Source organism: Budorcas taxicolor, chromosome 8, assembly GCF_023091745.1.
Source record: "Budorcas taxicolor isolate Tak-1 chromosome 8, Takin1.1, whole genome shotgun sequence".
Taxonomy (NCBI): domain Eukaryota; kingdom Metazoa; phylum Chordata; class Mammalia; order Artiodactyla; family Bovidae; genus Budorcas; species Budorcas taxicolor.
In genome coordinates, this window is record NC_068917.1 from 20,910,715 (window position 1) to 20,931,787 (window position 21,073).

The following is a 21,073-nucleotide window of genomic DNA, read 5'->3' on the forward strand; positions in this document are numbered from 1 at the left end:
AAGTGAGTTCTGTATGCCCTTCAGGAAGATGATAATGGGGAAGTGGTGCCAGCTAGTCCTCATGGCTGCTGGTGAAAGGGAAAAAAGGACATGGCACAAAGGGACAGAGGCTTGTCCATATTTTGATGCAAACATATGAGCCTATTATCATAGTTTAATCTCAAGATCTAGCTCTTTTAAACTTGCTGATGGGCTTAGTTGCAGCTTGGAAAAAAATCCAGCAGAGATGAAAATTGCATCACCCATGAGACAGTAAGAATTAACAATGTTGATAACAAACTTCACCTTTATCTTTACTTCTCTCTCTATCAGGCACCACTTTCCCCCTAAACTTTGGCAAAAAGAGACACAAACCGCAACCCACCCCCCATCCCACCCCCCCAAGACAGTATCTGCATGCCATCATCCCTGCTGGATGGTAGCTGTAATTCCATGTAAGGGGAAGCTCTATACCTCCTTCCATGGAGTCTGAATTTCAATATATTGGGTTAACTTATTTGTTACTTCTCATTAATTAAATTATGCAGTACTTATTCTATGCCAGACTGTTGGAAGTACTTATTTATATAGCATTAATAACAAGCATATGAAAGAGTTTCCCATACTGTTCTTGTTTTACATATGTGGAAACTAAGGCACAGAGAGTTAATCAACTTACCTGAGGTCACATTGCTGGGATTAGAACCCTGCCAGCATTGGAGAAGGAAATGGCAACCCACTCCAGTGTTCTTGCCTGGAGAATCCCAGGGACGGGGGAGCCTGGTGGGCTGCCATCTATGGGGTCACACAGAGTCGGACACGACTGAAGTGACTTAGCAGCAGCAGCAGCCTGGCTCCAGAGTACAGGCTCTTCACTGCCACGCCTCTTTGATTCTATCATTTTTGTGTGACGAGCATCACATCCTTGAGCTCCTCAGGACTTCTATCACTTCGACTATAAAACAGAGGTGGTAACGTTCACTGAAGTCTTCCTCGGGTCCATGTTTGACTGTTTTTAGATGTCATCTTATTTGACCTTTACCTTAACTTGTAAGGTAAGCAATTTCTTTTTACACATGAGAAAATTGATTTAGAGATATTTTGTAACTTCAAGGTCACATGGATTATAAAGGACAGAACAAAATTTCAGGTTCACATTTACCTATTTGAAAGCATCTGTTTCCTCTACTATATTATGCTACAGGGCTCTGAAGGATCGTATGAGACAATATATGTGAAAGCACCTAACACCTCCTGGTGCATTAAACAAACCAGTAAAAGTTGACCTTGCAAGTTCTTGGCAAATGTATAGAAAGGTTTGTTATTATCACTATCTTGGTCTGATGGTTGCAGAGCGAAGTGTTGCTTATGGGAGGATAAGCTCTATAGAAGGGCTTCCCAGGTGGCACTGCAGTGGTAAAGAAGCCACCTACCCATGCAGGAGACATAAGAGATGTGGGTTTGATCCCTGGGTCAGGCAGATCCCCTGAAGGAGGAGTACTGGCAACCCACTCCAGTACTCTTGCCGGGAGAACTCCATGAACAGAGGAGCTTGGTGGTTACAGTCTATAGGGTCATAAAGAGTTGGACATGACTGAAGTGACTTAGCATGGACACCCTGTAGAAGGCTGATCTATTAATAGCCAACAGTGATGTTTACTGCACTTGTCATTATCAGACTTTAGAAAGTTATGAGATAGAAAAGGCTGGTCGAAATTGCTTAATCACAAAATGATAGACCGCATTTCCCCCTGAGTTCTTTCCTAAAGACGTGGCCTCTGTGGCTATCCAGGAGATGCATAGGCAAGTTGCTTTTTGAAATCTTTGTTTTGGATTGAGAGAATAACAGAACATAAAAGGACACTGGATCAAGCACCATGTACTCACTACCCAAGTTGTTGCTGTTGTTCCATCGCTCAGTTGTGTCCGACTCTTTGCTATTTCATGGACAGCATGCCAGGCTCCCCTGTCCTTCACCGTCTCCCAGAGTTTGCTCAGATTCATGTCCATTGAGTCAGTTCATTTCATTTTCTGCCACCTTCTTCTTCTTTTGCCTTCAGTTGTTCCCAGTTATCAGGTTCTTTCCCAATGAGTTGGCTTTGTGCGTCAGGTGGCCTAAATATTGGAGCTTCAGCTTGAGCATCAGTCCTTCCAATGAATATTCAAGTTGATTTCCCTTAGGATTGACTAGTTTGATCTCCTTGCAGTCCAGGGAACTCTCAAGAATCTTCTCTAGCACCACAATTCAAAGGCATCAATTCTTTGGCCCTCAGCCTTTTTTGTGGTCCAGCTCTCACATCCATACATGACTACTGGAAAAACCATAACTTTGACTTTATGGACCTTTGTCAGCAAAGTGGTGTCTTTGATTTTTAATACACTGTCTAGGTTTGTTATAGCTTTCCTTTCCAGGAACAAGCATCCTTAGATGAGCATATTATTAGTAATATTGATTTCAGGTCATTAAAAAAATAATAAGTAACTACAGATAGATTAAATTCCCCTATATTCCTGTTATATAAATCATATTACTCTCCTCTTTCCTTCCTTTTTTCATTCTGTTCAACCACCATCATAAATTGTGTGAATATACAATCCATATCATTTACTTAAAAATTCTTTTTATTGAGGTGTAGTTGATATACAATCTTGTGTTAATTTCTGCTGTACAGCAAAGTGATTCATCTATGAACTAGAAACAGATTCAGGGACATAGAGAAGAGACTTGTGGTTCCTAATGAGAGTGGGGTGGGGAGAGAAAGATTGGGAGTTTAGGATTAGCATAGTATTTACTTTTTAACTAGTATGTATGTAAACACAAACAGAGAATGGCATTGTCTTTGTTTAAAGTAGTATTTCCATAAATAGTAACATAGTTCAACTTGATATTCCATTATCAATTTCATGTAAGTGAAATTTAACCATGTCAGTACACATATCTCTAGTTTAATCTGCTGATTTCTGATAGCATTTTATTCTCTGAATATGCCAAAGTTTATCAATATCCCCCTTTTTTTCGGACAGCTGAATTGTTTACAGTTTTGATCATACGAAACTGAGTACTGATTTTTCACTTTCACGATTACGATTGTGTTAGTATTGCTCACAGCTGCATGATTAGATTCCCATTTCTTTCTCTTTTGGTAATATCATTCCTGGCCCTCTTGCTTTGATCTCTACAGGACCTGGTATTTTATAGTCCTCCCAGACTTCTCTTCACCGTCATTCTGGGAATCTCTTTCCTCTTTCTCTGGTTGGCCTGTCTCTGGGTCCCACATCTTGCTGTTGCTGTGAAAGATTTCTGTTGTATATGTTGTTGTTTAGTCGCTCAGTCCTGCCCCCTCTCTTGCGACCCCATATTGCCCACCAGGCTACATGGGATTTTCCAGGCAAGAATACTGGAGTGGATTGCCATTTCTTTCTCCAGTGGATCTTCCCAATGCAGGGATCAAACTTATGTCTCCCGCGTCTCCTGCATTGGCAGGCAGATTCATTACCCCTGAGCCACCTGGGAAGCCCCCATATTATTCTAGATTATTGCATTAATACTATTAATACATTTGCATTTAATTTTATTTTATCTAACAGAAATAGTGCTCTGACAGTTCATTCATTCATTCATTGACGAACAATTTCACTGAGGCAAAATGCATAAAGATAATTGCATCTATTTATTGGAGAAGGCAGTGGCACCCCACTCCAGTACTCTTGCCTGGAAAATCCCATGGATGGAGGAACCTGTTAGGCTGCCGTCCATGGGGTTGCAAAGAGTTGGACACGACTGAGCAACTTCACTTTCACTTTTCACTTTTATGCATTGGAGAAGGAAATGGCAACCCACTCCAGTGTTCTTGCTGGAGAATCCTGGGGATGGAGGAGTGTGGTGGGCTGCCATCTATGGGCTCACACAGAGTCGGACACGACTGAAGCGATGCAGCAGCAGCAGCAGCAGCAGCAGCAGCAGCATCTATTTATAATGTACAATTCGCATAGATCTCTGAAATCCTTATAAAGTGAACACATATAATATCCCAGAATTCCCTTATGCACTTCTGGAATCATCTCTTCCTGGATTTCCCTGCCCTCTACCCTGGCAACTGTGATTTACTCTCACTATGGATTAGCTTGTAGTGTTCAGAATTTTATCTAAATGTTATTATACATTGTATACTCTAGTTTGAATGGCTTCTTTCACAGTACAATTACTTTACGATTCTTATTGTTTGCATTCTTCTTGTTGACATCTATCTTGGTCTTGTTTTTCTATTCAGTCTTACAGTATCTGTCTTACTTGAGGTGTGTACACCATATACATTAAAAAAAAACACTTTTATTGGAGTATAGTTGATTTCCAGTGTTGTATTAGTTTCAGGTGCACAACAAAGTGAATCAGTTATGCATATACATATATCCACTCCTTTTTAGATTCTTTCCCCATATAGGTTATTGCGGAGTACTGAGTAGTATTCCCTGTGCCATACAGTAGGCCCTTATTAATTATCTGTCTTATATATAATAGTGTGTATATGTCAAGACCCTGATGTTGAGAAAGACTGAAGACAAAAGGAGAAAGGAGTGGTAGTGGTAGATAAGAAAGCATCACTGACTCAATGGATATGAATCTGAACAGACTCCGGGAGATAGAGAGGGACAGGGAAGGCTGGTGTGCTGCAGCCCATGCCGTCACAAAGAGTCGGACGTGATTTAGCGACTGAACAACCCCAGTAACAAATATGTCAATCCTGATCTCCCAATTTACCCCTCCTCTGCTTTTCACCCTGGTAACCAGTAGGTTGTTTTTTGCATCGGTGACTCTATTTCTGATTTGTAAATAAGTTCATTTGTACTTTTTAAAAATATTCCAAATATAAGCACCATCCTATGATATTTATCTCTCTCTGCCTTACTTCACTTAGTGTGACAACCTCTAGGTCTATTCATGTTGCTGCAAATATTCCATTGTATGTATATGCCCCATATTCTTTATCTATTTCTCTGTTGAAGAATAGATTCAGGCAACTTAAATGTCCATCAGTATACAGTTTACATTTAATGTCAGTTTGTAAGTCTACCAACTGACTATTTATTTTCTCTTTGTCTCACCTATTATTTGGTTCTTATTTCTCTTTGGTTCTTTTTCACTGTCCTTATTTGGATTAACTGAATATTTAACCCCAAATAGTTTCATTTTATCTATTCCTTTGGCTTATCAGTTTTAATGATTATTTTAATATTTACCTTTGGGCTCAAAATATATGTACTAAACTTTTCAGTCTACCTTGAAGTGATAAACTGCTTCATATGTAGTATCTCGAATTTCTTTCCCTTATTATGTTTTAAAAATACCCATATTAATAGTGGGGCTTCTAATGGTCTAATTTTCATATCTCTCTAAACTTGGTTAATATCTGTTTAGCTTATAATTTTTGTGATTTTTGTATACAATATTCTTTGTTTGAAGACATTAAACCTATTTTATGTCAAAGTTTTTCTGAGAGTTTTCCATTATTTCCATTTTCTTGGGGCTAAATTTATCTCATTTATTATTAAGTTTGTGGCAATCTTTCTACATGTTATGAGTATTTCTTAAACATTTTCTTTCCTATCTAGGAGGTAGACATTTGTATCCACCTAGTTTTCAGCTCCCCTAGCCTCATATTAATGGCCCAGGCTCCTATTGGGTTTTAATTTTAATCTTTCTTAAGGGAGATGCAGGCCCTTGGACTAGGAAGCAACTTGGCTCTGTTATTCTTCATATCTGTTCATGTGTGTGTGCATATGTGTTTTAACACAGTGGTTTTCAACCACATTTAGTTCTGGAAGCACTTGGAACTTTTATTCAGCCTTCTTCTTCAGGAGGTAAGCCCTCAATTCAGTTAGTGATTCTGTGTCCATTTTGTGTAATGAAAAGTACTGTTTTCCCTGCTACTGTGCAGCAGTGCAGGAATTAAATGTATAGTTGCTTCTGTCTGTGTGCAGACCTGCAGCCCAGCAGGCTCTTGGCTTCAGCCCTGTTCATCATTTTGAGTTTCCATTCCATTTCTTGTGCACTGTACTACATATCTAATTTGCGGGCCTAAATATGTCTTTAATTTTAGTGTTAAATATTTTATTTTCCATGCTTATTTTGGAGTAATACACGGAGAAACTCACAGAGTCATAGTTACTTGGCATTGCCTCTCCTTTTCTTTCTGAAGACATTGATGATAAATAGACATTGATGATAGTTTCGTTCTTATGTGTTTACACAGCAACAACAAAAGTATATTAAAAAAAGTCACCCCAAAGTGAGGATAACCCACTTTACTTTGTTCCCAGAGACTCTTATTTGTGATACAAATATTCTTAGTCCTTTCCTTAACTCTATATGAATTTGCCTTTTGGTATAAGAATTTGAGAAGAAGTAGAAAATCAATGATAGGTCTAGTATGACCTATACTGTAGGGTTATGGATGATTTGTAGTTTTATTTAATAGTTATATTTCAAATTTCAAATTGAATTGAACTAGAAAAATAATTTACAGAGACATGCCATTTTCTCCGAGCAAGATAAGCCTGTTCAATAGAGTAAGAAACAAATGCAAGTCTTCTTGAGGTGTTCTGAGCTTCTCTCTAGAATCAATACTTTACATCTTATATTTCCCATCGCCAGCCTCTGCTCTCCACTTCCAGTAGGGGCCCTCAGAATTATGGAAATTTTTAACTTAGAAGAAGCAGTTCATTGTCTGTTTCCATCACACGAGTGCTTTGATGTGTCCCATTTTTCCCAAAGATAAGCTGGAGATGGAGGGAAAGAAATACCTCATTTTTGCTATTCTCTTTCCCAGCAAACTCTTACATCCTCATTAAAGCTCCACAAACACAACAACACCTGCATCAGGCCACCTGCTTCTGTTTGTGTGACACAAATAAATTCCTCTCTGAGGTGACATTGGAACTGCTACAATGCATCGGAAGATAGGAGGGATTCTTGATCCACTTTCCTTTAGAACGGAGGTGCTTGCCTTGGTAGAATTTAGGCCTTTATGTTTGAATTTCTAATACTTTTAAGAAAAAAGCTTAGATGAAAGGTAAAAATAAAATCTTCATTAAAACACTGAACTATCTAGCAATGATTCATAAGTGATTTTCTGAGATGATTGGCATATTTAGCTGTTTACTTTTGAGGAGTTTCCAAGAGCCTGGATTCTGAAGACAGGCTATCTGTGCTCAAATGGGTCTGCCACTTATTACCTGTGTGGCCTTGAACAATTTACTTAACCTCTCTGTGCCTTGCTTTCCTGTAATATATGAGATTGTAGCTGCATCATAGGATGTGGCATGTATTGAAAGAAATGCTTATAACAATGCCTAGAGCATGGCTGCTGCTGCTGCTGCTGCTGCTAAGTCGCGTCAGTCGTGTCCGACTCTGTGCGACCCCACAGACGGCAGCCCACCAGGCTCCTCCGTCCCTGGCTCCTCCGTCCATGGGATTCTCCAGGCAAAAGTACTGGAGTGGGTTGCCATTGACTTCTCTGAAAGTATGGCTAACACTTAGTAAATGAAAATTTTTTTATCATCTGTGATGTATTAAGCTTTGGACACTAGGCATACATTGATAAGCAAGATACAGAGTTCTCTGGTGTCAAAGAGCTTCCATTCTGATGGGAAAAAAAGTAGTAAATCAAGATGATTTCAAGTAGTAAGATGTGCCATGAAGAAAATAAAGTAATGTTTGTAATTCCTAATACAGGAATTGAAATTGCTAAGTGGAATTGAGTGTTTCCTATGAAGTTGAGCAAAATATAAGCCCTCTGCTCAGATTGTGTCAGATTCTCAGAACTGTTTGGCCTGAGGCCATATAAAAACTATGGATAGTAGGTCCAGAACTTGAAATGCCACACTCTTATGTTGGAGAATTTTGTGTTCCTTTTTTGTCACCCTCTTCTATTGTCACAGACCACTCTCCTTTAAGGATTTCCCCTTAGATCACTGATCTTGACTATTCTCAGTTTAATAACTTACATATAAGTGAGATCACTTGCTTCCAAACTCACCATTGCAGTGGGCTTCAGTTCAGATGAGGGCTGAATCAATGTGAAGTTTTATCTTATGTTTATTCTTTTATATGCTTGATTCCAATAAATATATATCATAACCCATGAGCTCGTGTAATAGAAATGGAATTACTTCAGAAATAAAAATATAAGCATATAAAACTTTGCAAATAAAATTGATGGGGCAATTTATTTTGCCTATTGTGCAAATGGTGAATTCACAAGACCCCAAATGATAGTGCTTCTGAACCTACAGTTTATTTTCAGAAAAGGACACACAGGAGCAACAGGATGTTGTGTCAGAATAGCAGTAAAGATGTGTTGGGCAGCCAGAGGCTCCTTCACAGAGAAGGGTTTGGAGAAGCCAGGAGTCAGCTCCGTTGCCCTTCCTCTGCTGGGCCGTATCAGATGTGTCTTCCCTCTCAGATCAGGAACAAGTCACATATGTGTGTGGAAAGCCTCAGAACCAGAAAGCCCAAGATGGCTTCTCAAGTGAGGCTCTTACCCGGTTGGGTATGTTGGTACGTTATTGCTGTGTGACCAGACTCAATGGCAGAGTCCTCTGGGAGTTTTGCTGAAATTGCCTGCAAACCAGCAATCTTGCTCTAATTAATAAACTAGGCTAATGGGCTGGTAGAGATAACCCCCAAATTTGCTCTGGAACAGTGCTATTAAAAACTACACTTCATGCCTTGACCAGATGTCAGTACCATGCAGGTATTTCAGAAAAACAGATCAGACCAATTCCAGGCCTGCTGAAGTTAACTCTTTCAGCACACCTATTTTAATGATGAGTTAACCTAATCCCTTCAAGGTTTCCACGGTTGTCTCTATATTTAGCACAGAAACAACTACTACAGATTCCTGAGTGAGAGTATTGTATAGACTATAAATGTAGCTCTGCTCTGGGAAATACAGATAGTAGAAATACAGAGTGATGGATTTTAACTGACTTCTGTTAAAATTCTCGCAATATTAAGCGATTTGGGAAGACTTAAAAGAGAAAGCACTGATCTTTAGACATCACTGAGAGTTCATTAGAACATGTCACACTATAGAAATTAATTTTATTTCTGATGTCTAAATAATACACCCATCTCTATATTTTTTTAATTATGAAAATATGATAGCACATTTACAGAAGGCTTGGAAGATGCAGAGTAAAGTTACATATAGCTCCACTAAACAATCTGCTGCATTTTTAATTTGCAGAGCACTTGACGAAGGACATTCTGATATTTTTGTGGATAAGATGGAGTAATATAGTATCGACAGATATATATCTGCTAGAAAAATTGTGCCCAATTTGGTTTTTTTTTTTTGTTAATGAATTTGTGCTAATATGGGAAAAGATTTTTAAGAGGCATGCTCCAAAGATGCAAGATGGTGATAAATTGTAAATCTGGGCCAAAATGATTAAAACTGAATTTAATTGGCATCTATCTCTCATTTATTGGGCTTCCATAGTTTCTCAGATGGTAAAGAACCTGCCTGGGATGTGGGAGACCCGGGTTTAATCCCTGGGTCAGGAAGATCCCCTGGAGAAGGGAATAGCAACCCACTCCAGTATTCTTGACTAGTGAATTGCATGGATGGAGGGTACCATCAATGCAGTCACAAAGAGTCAGAAATGACTGGGTGACTAACAATTGTCTCATTTATTAGTAACACTCCCTGCCCCCCTGCTAAGTCACTTCAGTCATGTCGGACTTTTTGCGACCCTATGGACAGTAGCCCGCCAGGCTCCTCTGTCCATGGGGTTCTCCAGGCAAGAATACTGGAATTGGTTGCCATGCCCTCCTCCGGGGTATCTTTCTGATGGGACTGAACCCATGTCTCTTACGTCTCCTGCATTGGCAGGTGGTTTCTTTACCACTAGCATCACCTGGGAAGCTCCATTAACAGCACTAACTGCTATTTATCAAATACTTACCAAATGCCAGGCATTCTGTTAGGCCTTTATAAATGTTAACTCACTGTGTCTTTATAACCTGATGAGGTAGGTGTTACTGCCTCTGACATCTAGATGTGTTCATCAAGGCCCAGAAATGTTAAATAACTTGCTTGAGTTTATACAGTCTGTACTGGAGGCAATTTACTCCAGTTGCATTTACTAATGGCAACCCATTCCAGTATTCTTGCCTGGAAAAATCCCATGGACAGAGGAACCTGGTGGGCTACACACAGCCTATGGGGCCTCAAAAGAGTCAGACATGGCTGAGTGACAGAGCACACACACATACAGCCTCCAAGTGGTGAGGACAGATTTCAGTTTGATTCTAAATGTCATAGGTCTCTCCATTGCTCACTGAAATCCTTTTGTTCAACTTTCATTCTAGCCTCATCTCCCATACCGCTTCCCATACTACACACTAGTCCCTTGAGGCTCTTTCTGTTTGCTCAAACCTCTCCTGGATGTTCCTGTCCCCTTGCAAATTAAACTGTTGAAACCTTATCTTCTTCAATGTTCCAGGTCAAATACTCTCTCCCCCAGGGGTAGCTGAGAGGCTGACAGAACTATATAAGAGTAGAAATTATTCTTATGTTTATGATGTGTTAATATCAATTATTTGTGTGCCAACGGACACCACATACTTGTTTTTAGTTCAACCGCCCATGGAGCCTTAGTCCTGCTTACTCTCGAGAGAAATTGGACTCAAATATGCTGGCCTTTTATACACTTACAGATAAAGCTGAAGCACAGCCTACCTAAGGCTGTCACAAGACACAAAATGTCCCCAAACTGCTATAGCCATGTAGTGGACCTCAGCTATGTAATCCTCAGCAAGGTAGTCCTATATGATGTCCTCAGGGGTTTAGAAGTGGGATATACTATGTTTCTCATCAGCCTATCAGAGTTGTCAGTAACCTGTACCTGGACATTTTCTTTTTTTTTTAAATATAAATTTATTTAATTGGAGGCTAATTACTTTACAATATTGTATTGGTTCATTTTCTACATGTGTTTCCCTCCAAGAAGCTTTTTAATCTTGCTCCTAATGCTCCAGCTCTATCAATTATTTTTGCCTTCTGTTTCTTATATGATTCAAAACACATAGTTATTTTTAAAGAAACATTTGACACTTGAAAAAACTTAAAAAAAACATTCTATCTCGATTCCAAGGATAGATATGATTTTTCTTTTTCTTACTGCTATACCCACCAGGAATTATCTTAGATTAAAGCAGACACTTATTTTTATTTTTAAATTGAAGAATAGTTGACAAACAATATTGTATTAATTTCAGGTGTACAACATAGTCCTTCAGCGTCCATATATAGTATCAATATTATAGGCTTCATGATAAGCTTAGAAACCATCTGTCACTGTACAAAGTTATTGCAGTATTATTGATTATATTTCCTGTGCTGTGCATTATTTATTTTGTACTTAGAGTTTGTGCCTCTTAATTCCCTTCGCCTGTTTTTCCCAGCTCCCCACCCCTTACTCCCTTGATGACCAACCGTTTGTTCTCTGTGTCTGTCAGTTTCTGTTTTGTTATATTCATTGTTTGTTCTGTTTTTTTAGATCCCACCTATAAGTGAAATCATGTGGTATTTGTCCTTCTCTGTCTGATCTATTTCACTTAACATAGTACCTGCAGGTCCATCCATCTTGTAGCAAATAGCAAGATTTCATTCCTTTTCTTGGCTCCATTGCATGTATATACCACATCTTCTTTATTCATTCATCGGTGGACACTTAGGTTGCTTCCTTATCCTGACTATTATGTGATGTGATGAACATAGGGTTGCAGAATCTTTCCAAATTAGTGTTTTCACTTTCCTAGGATAAATAACCAGCAGTCACATTGCTGGATTGTATGGTAGTTCAATGTTAAGTTTTTTGAAGTATCTTCATAGGGGTTGTTGTTGTTGTTCAGTCACTCAGGCATGTCCTTTGTGACTCTTTGTGACCCCATGGACTGCAGTACACCAGGCTTCCCTGTCCTCACCATCTCCTGGAGCTTGCTCAAATCCATTTCCATTGAGTCAGTGATACCATCCAACAATCTCACCCTCTGTCATCCCCTTCTCCTGCCTTCTATCTTTTCCAGCATCAGGGTCTTTTCCAATGAGTTGACTCTTCGCATGAGGTGGCCAAAGTATTTGAGCTTCAGCCTAAACATCAGTATGAGGTGATATCTCATGGTGGTTTTAATTTGTGTTTCCCTGATTATTAGTTATAGTGAGCAGTTTTACATGTGTCTGTTGGCCATCTGTATGTCTCCCTTGGAAAAATGTCCATTCATGTCCTCTGTCCATGTTTGAATTGGGTTGAACTGGGTTGTTTGTTTTTTTGATATTGAGTTGTGTGTATTCTTTTTATGTTTCAGATAGTAACACCTTAATAGATATATAAGCCTTTGACCGTGTGGATCACAATAAACTGAGGAAAATTCTTAAAGAGATGGGAATACCAGACCACCTGACCTGTCTCTTGGAAACTTGTTTGCAGGTCAGGAAGCAACAGTTAGAACTGGACATGGAACAGAATGGTTCTAAATAGGAAAAGGAGTACATCAAGGCTGTATATTGTCACCCTGCTTATTTAACTTCTATGCAGAGTACATCATGAGAAATGCTGGGCTGGAAGAAGCACAAGCTGGAATCAAGATTGCTGGGAGAAATATCAATAACCTCAGCTATGCAGATGACACCACCCTTATGGCAGAAAGTGAAGAGGAACTAAAAATCCTCTTGATGAAAGTGAAAGAGGAGAGTGAAAAAGTTGGCTTAAAGCTCAACATTCAGAAAATGAAGATCATGGCATCTGGTCCCATCACTTCATGGGAAATAGATGGGGCCCCAAAATTGCTGCAGGTGGTGATTGCAGCCATGATATTAAAAGATGCTTACTCCTTGGAGGGAAAGTTATGACCAACCTAGACAGCATATTGAAAAGCAGAGACATTACTTTGCCAACAAAGGTCCATCTAGTCAAGGCTATGGTTTTTCCTGTGGTCATGTATGGATGTGAGAGTTGGACTGTGAAGAAAGCTGAGCGCCAAAGAATTGATGCTTTTGAACTGTGGTGTTGGAGAAGACTCTTGAGAGTCCCTTGGACTGCAAGGAGATCCAACCAGTCCATCCTAAAGGAGATCAGTCCTGGGTGTTCATTGGAAGGAATGATGCTAAAGCTGAAACTCCAATACTCTGGCCACCTGATGTGAAGAGTTGACTCATTGGAAAAGACTCTGATGCTGGGAGGGATTGGGGGCAGGAGGAGAAGGGGGCGATGGAGGATGAGATGATTGGATGGCATCACTGACTTGATGGACATGAGTTTGGGTAGGCTCCAGGAGTTGGTGATGGACAGGGAGGCCTGGCATGCTGTGATTCATGGGGCTACAAAGAGTCGGACATGACTGGGTGACTGAACTGAACTGAACTGAATAGATATATGATTTGCAAATATCTTCTCTCATTCAGTAGGTTGCCTTTTTGTTTTTTGCTGGTTTCCTTTATTGTGCAAAAGATTTTTATTTTGATGTTGTTTCACTTGCTTATTTTTGTTTTTGTTGCCTTTGCCTGAGGAGACAGAACCATAAAGTATTGCTAAGGCTGATGTCACAGAACATAGTGCCTAAATTTTCTTTCAGGAGTTCTATGGCTTCAGATATTACATTTACTTCTTTAATCTGTTCTGAGTTTATTTTTGTATATGGTGCAAGAAAAAGGTTCCCTTTTATTCTTTGGCATGTAACTGTTTGGTTTTCCTAACACCATTTGTTGATGAAACTGTCATTTCCCCCTGTATGTTCTTGGCTCCTTTAGTGTAAATTAATTGACCATATAAGCATATGTTTATTTCTGGACTCTCTATTTAGTTGATTTTTGGGTCTATTTTGTGCCAATGTCACACTGTTTTGATTACGGTAACTTTGCCATATAGTCTGAGGTCAAGGAGCATGATACCTCCCCACCTTCCTTTTTAAGATTTCTTTTTTGGGGTCTTTTGGGTTCTGTACAAATTTTAGGATCATTTGTTCTAGTTCTGTGAAAAATTCCATTGGTATTTTGATAGAAGTTGCATCAAATCTATATGCTTTTGCTTTAGGTAGTATGGACATTTGAACAGTGTTAATTCTTCTACCTCATGAGCATGGTGTATCTTTCCATTAATTTGTGTTTTCATTTATTTCTTTAATCTTTGTCTTATATTCTTCTGAGTACAGATCTTTTACCTCTTTGGTTAAATTTTTTCTTAGTTACTTTATTCTTTTTGATCAAATTGCAAATGGGACTGCATTCTCAACTTCTCTTTCTGATAGTTGGTTGTTAGTATAGAAATGCAGTAGATTTTTATGTATTGATTTTATATCCTGCAACTTTATACTTCTCTCAGGTTAGATTCAGTTTATCTCTCATTTTTTGGGCCATAATTATTGTTGCCCAATAATGTAGCTGACACATATGATCTTTATTCATTTCCAAGGAAGCAACTAGGGAGTGAATGAAAAAATCAGACATTCCCATAGAGGGGGTAAGTTTTTGACCCTTTTCCCACACTTAGGAACTTCTATAACTGCTAAATTTCTGAATTTTTTAGGGGTTGATTGTTGGGAAATTTGAAGCTTCATGAGTAGAAGGCAAGGTACAAAGTAGAGGACTTATGGTCGCCTACCATTAATCTCCTTAGATGGTATTTGGATGATTGTTATTGTCACAACTTTTTGAGATAGGATAAAAGCAGTAGTTTCACAATTTTAAGGAACTGTTTGAAAGATAAATACTATAATTCCCATTATTACAGCAATGATTATGAGCCAAATCTCTTTAATTATGTTGTCACAAGAATCTTCACAATGATAGGAAGTAACTCCATTTTATTAATGTGACATTAGGGCTCAGGAAGATTAAACTATTTGTTAATTGCCTACAGATAAACCTCATACATATTATTAATCAGATTATTTAAGGTAGTGCTTATACTTACAATGAGTATATATGATGTTCAAAAGTTATAAAAATTTACCATAAACATTGCCAATAAATTTTCCTAGCCTTAATGATCTTCATTTATAAATTCATGCATGAAGGTGAAAGTGAAGTTGCTCTGACTCTTTATGACCCCATGGACTGTAGCCTACCAGGCTCCTCTGTCCATTGGATTTTCCAGGCAAGAGTACTGGAGTGGGTTGCCATTTCCTTCTCCAGGGGATCTTCCCTACCCAGCGATCAAAGCCAGGTCTCCCACATTGTAGGCAGATGCTTTACTGTCTGAGCCATCAGGGAAGTCCAGGAAATTCATACATGCTCTTCTAAAAATATTAAAATAAAATAATTTACTTAACAATACCCTGTTTTCACATGTATGTTTTGTTTACAATATTTATTTCCATGTTTAGTGTTTCCAGAACATTTTCTTGAGTGTAATTTCTTTTTATTTTGGGGTGGAGCAGCTTTTTAGTTATTTCTTTCACAATTTCTTCTGTTGTAATGCAAAGAAAATGATCATCTTTTCTGATATCTGATAAAGCACATTGGATTATGCTAATTTTACCATGATTTGACATTTTTATATTTAAATTTTTTATTCCATATGAGATACTTCATTTTTTCAGAGAAAGATATGGATTACTTTGTTCTTTTTTATATTGCTATTCCAAAATTTCAGTTCATATTTAAAATAATCATCTTCTGCTTATTTTTAAAAGTATAATTATAATAGAGAATGTTCTTCTATGTATTTGGGCCAATTCTAATTTTTTTCTCTTCTAATCCACTGTAGAATATATCCATGTCAGTAGTAGTGACATGGAGTTTTCTTGTTTGTTTCTATGTAACACATTCTATTACCGGCTAAGGCAGTCCTTCCTTTCTCCCTACACACTGTTGATGTTATTTTTAGGTATTATGTGATATTTTCCTTGTTTATTTTTCAAAATAAATTTCAGAATCATTTGGCTAAATTTCTGACACACATAGACAAAAGTCTTGATAAGATTTTAATTGAATCCCATTGACTGTATAAATTAACTAGATTAGACCTGATTGGAGAAGGAAATGGCAACCTACCCCAGTATTCTTGCCTGGAGAATTCCAGGGACAGAGGAGCCTGGTGGGCTGCCGTCCATGGGGTCACAGAAGTGTCGGGCATGACTTAATGACTAAATAACAGACCTGACTGCAGCATTTAGTTTCCTTTTCTAAAATAAGCACACTTATCTACATGTCTCTCTCTCTCTATCTGTATCCTAAACAATGGGTTATGCATTCCTTTTTCTTTTCTTCTTTAAAAAAAAAAATGTTTCATTTCAGGTTAAACTAATGAACTGAGTATAATTTTTTGGTGTAATTATGGTCCATTCATATATTTATTATCTCAAAACTTTAAAGTTTTATAATAATTTTAGATATGTTACAATAATTTAAAAATAGTTATTTTTTTACTTTCCAAAACTTGATAATATTAGTTTTCATCCTTACTGAATTTCCCAGAACTCTTCAAGTAACACCATAAAATAATAACATACTTATTTTATACTTGATTTAAAATTGTTTTAAAAGTAAATGGTGGGATATGTATTCTTCGATTAAAAATTAATTTCTAAATAATGTAGATAATATTTTATCACTGAGTTGGTTTTGTTTTAGGCAAAGAGATTCCTTAACAATTAAAGATAAGTTAAATGCCCTGGAGAAGGGAATGGCAACCCACTCCAGTATTCTTGCCTAGAGAATCCCATGGTCAGAGGAACTGATGGGCTACAATCCGTGAGGTCACAGATTCGGACACGGCTGAGCAACTTTCCCTCTACTACTCTATTCTATTGTATTTCTCATATTATTTATTGAAAAGGCAAACACTATCAAATAAGTTTTTTAATCTATTGAAGAAGTCATGTGGTTTATTTTATTTAGCTTTCTTGTACATGACATTTACAGATTTAATGATGAACTACTGTGATTTATACACTGAATTACTATTCCTAATATAATATACTTGGTCAAGGTGTAAGAGCCATGTTTTTAAGATTTTTTTTTTTAATAAGAGGGAGTAAATTCAGGTGGGTGACCAAGATGGTAAAAGATGTGGAAATGACATCATATGCAAACTAGAATATTTAGTCTGGAGTAGAGTGCACTTAGATTATCCATCTTTGGGGAAAGAATGGTGGTTGCTGGTTAAGTTTAAAAATATTTCATGTTAAAAAAGTATTTTTGATTCAAAATTTTTCTAGAGGGAGGACCTCAACAAGTTACAGAAATAAAGATTCAGTAGCATTTTAAAAGTTATGTACAAAGTTATACCATCTAAATGTCCTGATTCATAATCAGGTGAGTCTTCTTATCAGTGTAAATGTTGAAGCAGAGACCAGATGGACTGTGCTCTATAGAAAAGCACCTGCATTGGTTGGGGGGTTGGTCTGGATAAACATTAAGGTCCTTTCCAATTGAAAAATTATAAATCTGTAGTTCTGTAGGGGAAAAAAAAACACATTTTGCTACATTATCTCTGCTCTGTAAATGATTTTTTTAAACTGATGTGGTAGGCAGAGTTCTAACATGGTCTCTTGATTCTTTACTCTTGGTGTAGTTAGATGGGGGGTAGAAAACCAAGCCGTCACAGTCATATCACTAGTTAGGCAGTACTGAGTGCCTCAAAAGATCAGGGGCAGAGAAAAGTGTTAAGAACTTAGATATTGGGATACAGCAAATAATTTAAACTGGGGAGAAAAAGCACTAGTCTTCTAGTCTTAAAGAGACTAGAAGAGTTGGCCAAAAGGTAATTTTCAGAAGGGTATTAAAACTAATGATAACCATATTTTAACTAGAAGTAAAAGTTTGAATAGAAGTGGGGGAGGGATAAAAGTTAAGTTCAATTCAGAGCACTGGCCCAGAGACTATAATATGTTGGAGGGCAGCTCCTGAGCAGAGAGGCAGGGATGGCCAATGGCTAAAGACTTTTGACTCCTAAATTTGTGAAGAAGGCCTTCATCATACTTTAGGAAGCATGATTTTGCCTCCTAAATTAATAGGATCGCTGTGGTTTACAAATAGCAAGTGGAGCCAAGTACTATATATACTGTTTTTGTTAATATTTATTCATGTACCTTTTATTATAGGTTTCCCAGGTGGTGCTAGTGGTCATGAACCCTCCTGCTAAGGCAGGGAGTCATAAGAGACACAGACAGGTTCAATCCCTAGGTCAGGAAGATCCCTTGGAGAATAGCATGGCAACCCACTCCAGTATTCTTACCTGGAGAATCCCATGGACAGAGGAGCCTAGCAGTCCATAGGGTTGCATAGAGTTGGACAGGCCTGAAGTGACTTAGCATGCACGCACATCTTTTATTATGGGTACAAGTTAAAAAAACTATGCACACATTTTACTTTTTAAAGAGTACTAGGGAAAGTATCAAGTAGGATAACACTGCTTTCTCAGCTACTGCCTGTCGCATGAATAACCTTAGTAGCTTAAGATGAGGCACTTAAATCGTCTAATAAAAGCTTTCTCTGAAGAAAGCTTGATGTCTTGGAGGTAACTAGGAAAATGTCTTTATAATTTGCTATGAAATCTTGTTGGTTCACACTCTTGGGCATCCCCTGGGTAAAATCTGAAAACGGCCCCTGTACCCAGAGGGCAAGGAGAAATTAAAGAAAGGGGCAGACCACTTCAGACTGGTAGGTAATGATTCTAATAAGCAAGGAAACTTATGCATGAGGCTTGTCTTGGGCAGCCTCAAGACAGGTAGATCTCTGAACCTGCCCACCAGAATCTTAGAAGTTTCTATAGAGGCTTTAACAGGGTTCATTCCCTGGAGGTTGCATCCCTGTGATGGCTCTGGCTAGAGAATGATGAGCTTCCCAGGTGGTGTTAGTGGTAAAGAATCCACCTGCCAATGAAGATAGACATAAGAGACGTGAGTTCGATTCCTGGGTTGGGAAGATCCTCTGGAGGAGGGCACGACCACCCACTCCAGTATTCTTGCCTGGAGAATCCCATGGAAAGAGGAGCCTGGGGTCCATAGGGTCTCACAGAATTGGACACAACTGAAGTGACTTAGGCAATCTGAGGCTCCTCTCCTCCTTCTCTGTCCTGGGAACATACATTCTGCCCATCATTCCATGAATGCTGTGTCCAGTTCATCCTCTCAATTTCTTCCTTGGTCAGATCTCAGGGTGTTTTCAGAGATAGAACCAACACAATGTCCTACAATAACTAATTACTGATACCGCAGTTAGTCCCCTACATACAAATGAACTCCATTCCCAGAGTATACATTAGTTCACTTTGTATGTCCAACAAAGTTAACCTAGGCAGCCAACTAGCACAACTGGCTACGTAGCACTGTACTGTAATAGGTTTATAATACTTTTCACACAGATACGAATTTAAAAAACACAAAAATTAAAGAATTTTAAATCTTAGAGTACCTTGAAAAGTACGATAGAGTAGTACAGTACAATGCTGGCATACAGGGTCTGGCATCGAGTGAACAGGCAAGAAAAGTTACTGACTGGAGGAGGCAGAGGAGGTGGGAGATGGTAGAGCCGAAGGACTGTCAGCAATAGGAGACAGAGGGCAAGCTGCAGTTTCTCTCATGCCTGACTTCGATGGAACACATGTTCCCATCTTTGAAAGCTTGTGCCTTGAAGGTTCATATGTAGCAGACTTACTGTACCATGAGCTGAATTGTGTGGTAGTGAGCGTTCATTCATAGCTGTTCCTTTTTTTCCGCCTCGGGATGAATTCCCTGTAGACAGAACATACTTCCTTGCCACACTGACTTTGGGGTTGCCCACGTGGCTCACTATGAGCAATAACAGTGTGTAGAAGTGATAGTGTGTGAGGTGTGAGCAAATTTCCTCCAGCTTTCTCATACTTCTGCTATCCACAATGAGAAGAGCATGCCTGAGATGGTCTTTCGTCCCGAATCCCAGAAAGAAAGACTTACGAGCAAATCTGAACCCAAACTGCTACATGTAGGAGCCAAGTGAAGTTGAACTGGACGAGTGGGCTCAAACTGACTCAGCAGAGCCACAGACAACATGAAGGTTTCTGAGTAAGAGGCAAACATTTGCTGTCATAAACCACTGAGATTTCAAGATAGTTATAGCTTCTTTATTTGAGCAAAACCTGACTCATACAAATATTCAATTTTCTAGGTGTGAGGGAGCTCTATTTTTCTTTTTTCAACTCTACAGAGCTATTATAATAAACTATTATAACAATATAATAATTATTAAAGTGAAGTAATATTAATCTCTCATGTTATAAATGAAAAGACAGGCTCTGAAAGATTAAAAAATTAACTTATGTCATGCAGATAATCTGTGGTTTAATCTGAATTGTGTCTGAATCTAACAGCTTTTTTTTTTTTTAATTCTTGCAGTATATTTAAGAAGGGGTCCTTAGTTATTTTCCTGCTGCTGATGCTGCTAAGTCACTTCAGTCGTGGCCGACTCTGTGTGACCCCATAGACGGCAGCCCACCAGGCTCCCCTGTCTTGGTGCCTGTTAAATACACTTCATGTTCTGACAGTCAGAAGTTTTTCTTTATTTGGAAAAGAGATGTTAGCTTTTCGAATTAAATAGCACTTTTTTAGTATGACTATACATAGGAACGGAGAAGGCAATGGCACCCCACTCCAATACTCTTGCCTGGAAAATCCCATGGACAGAGGAGCCTGGAAGGCTGCAGTCCATGGGGTTGCTAAGAGTTGGACGTGACTGAGCGACCTCACTTTCACTTTTCACTTTCATGCATTGGAGAAGGAAATGGCAACCCACTCCAGTGTTCTTGCCTGGAGAATCCCAGGGACAGGGGAGCCTGGTGGGCTGCCATCTGTGGGGTTGCACAGAGTTGGACATGACTGAAGCGACTTAGCAGCAGCAGCAGCATACATAGGAAGGTATTTGCAAATGCATAAATTTTGGCTCTTAATGAATTATAGCATAAAAATGTACGTTGAAGTTACTTTAAAAGTGCAATGCATGTGAAAGGATAATATGTGGCAACCATATGCAGTAAGTGGAGATGAGATGAGAACGTCATTCTGTTACACTTTCATTAACTCTAATCACATTTTGTAGCTGATGCTCTTATG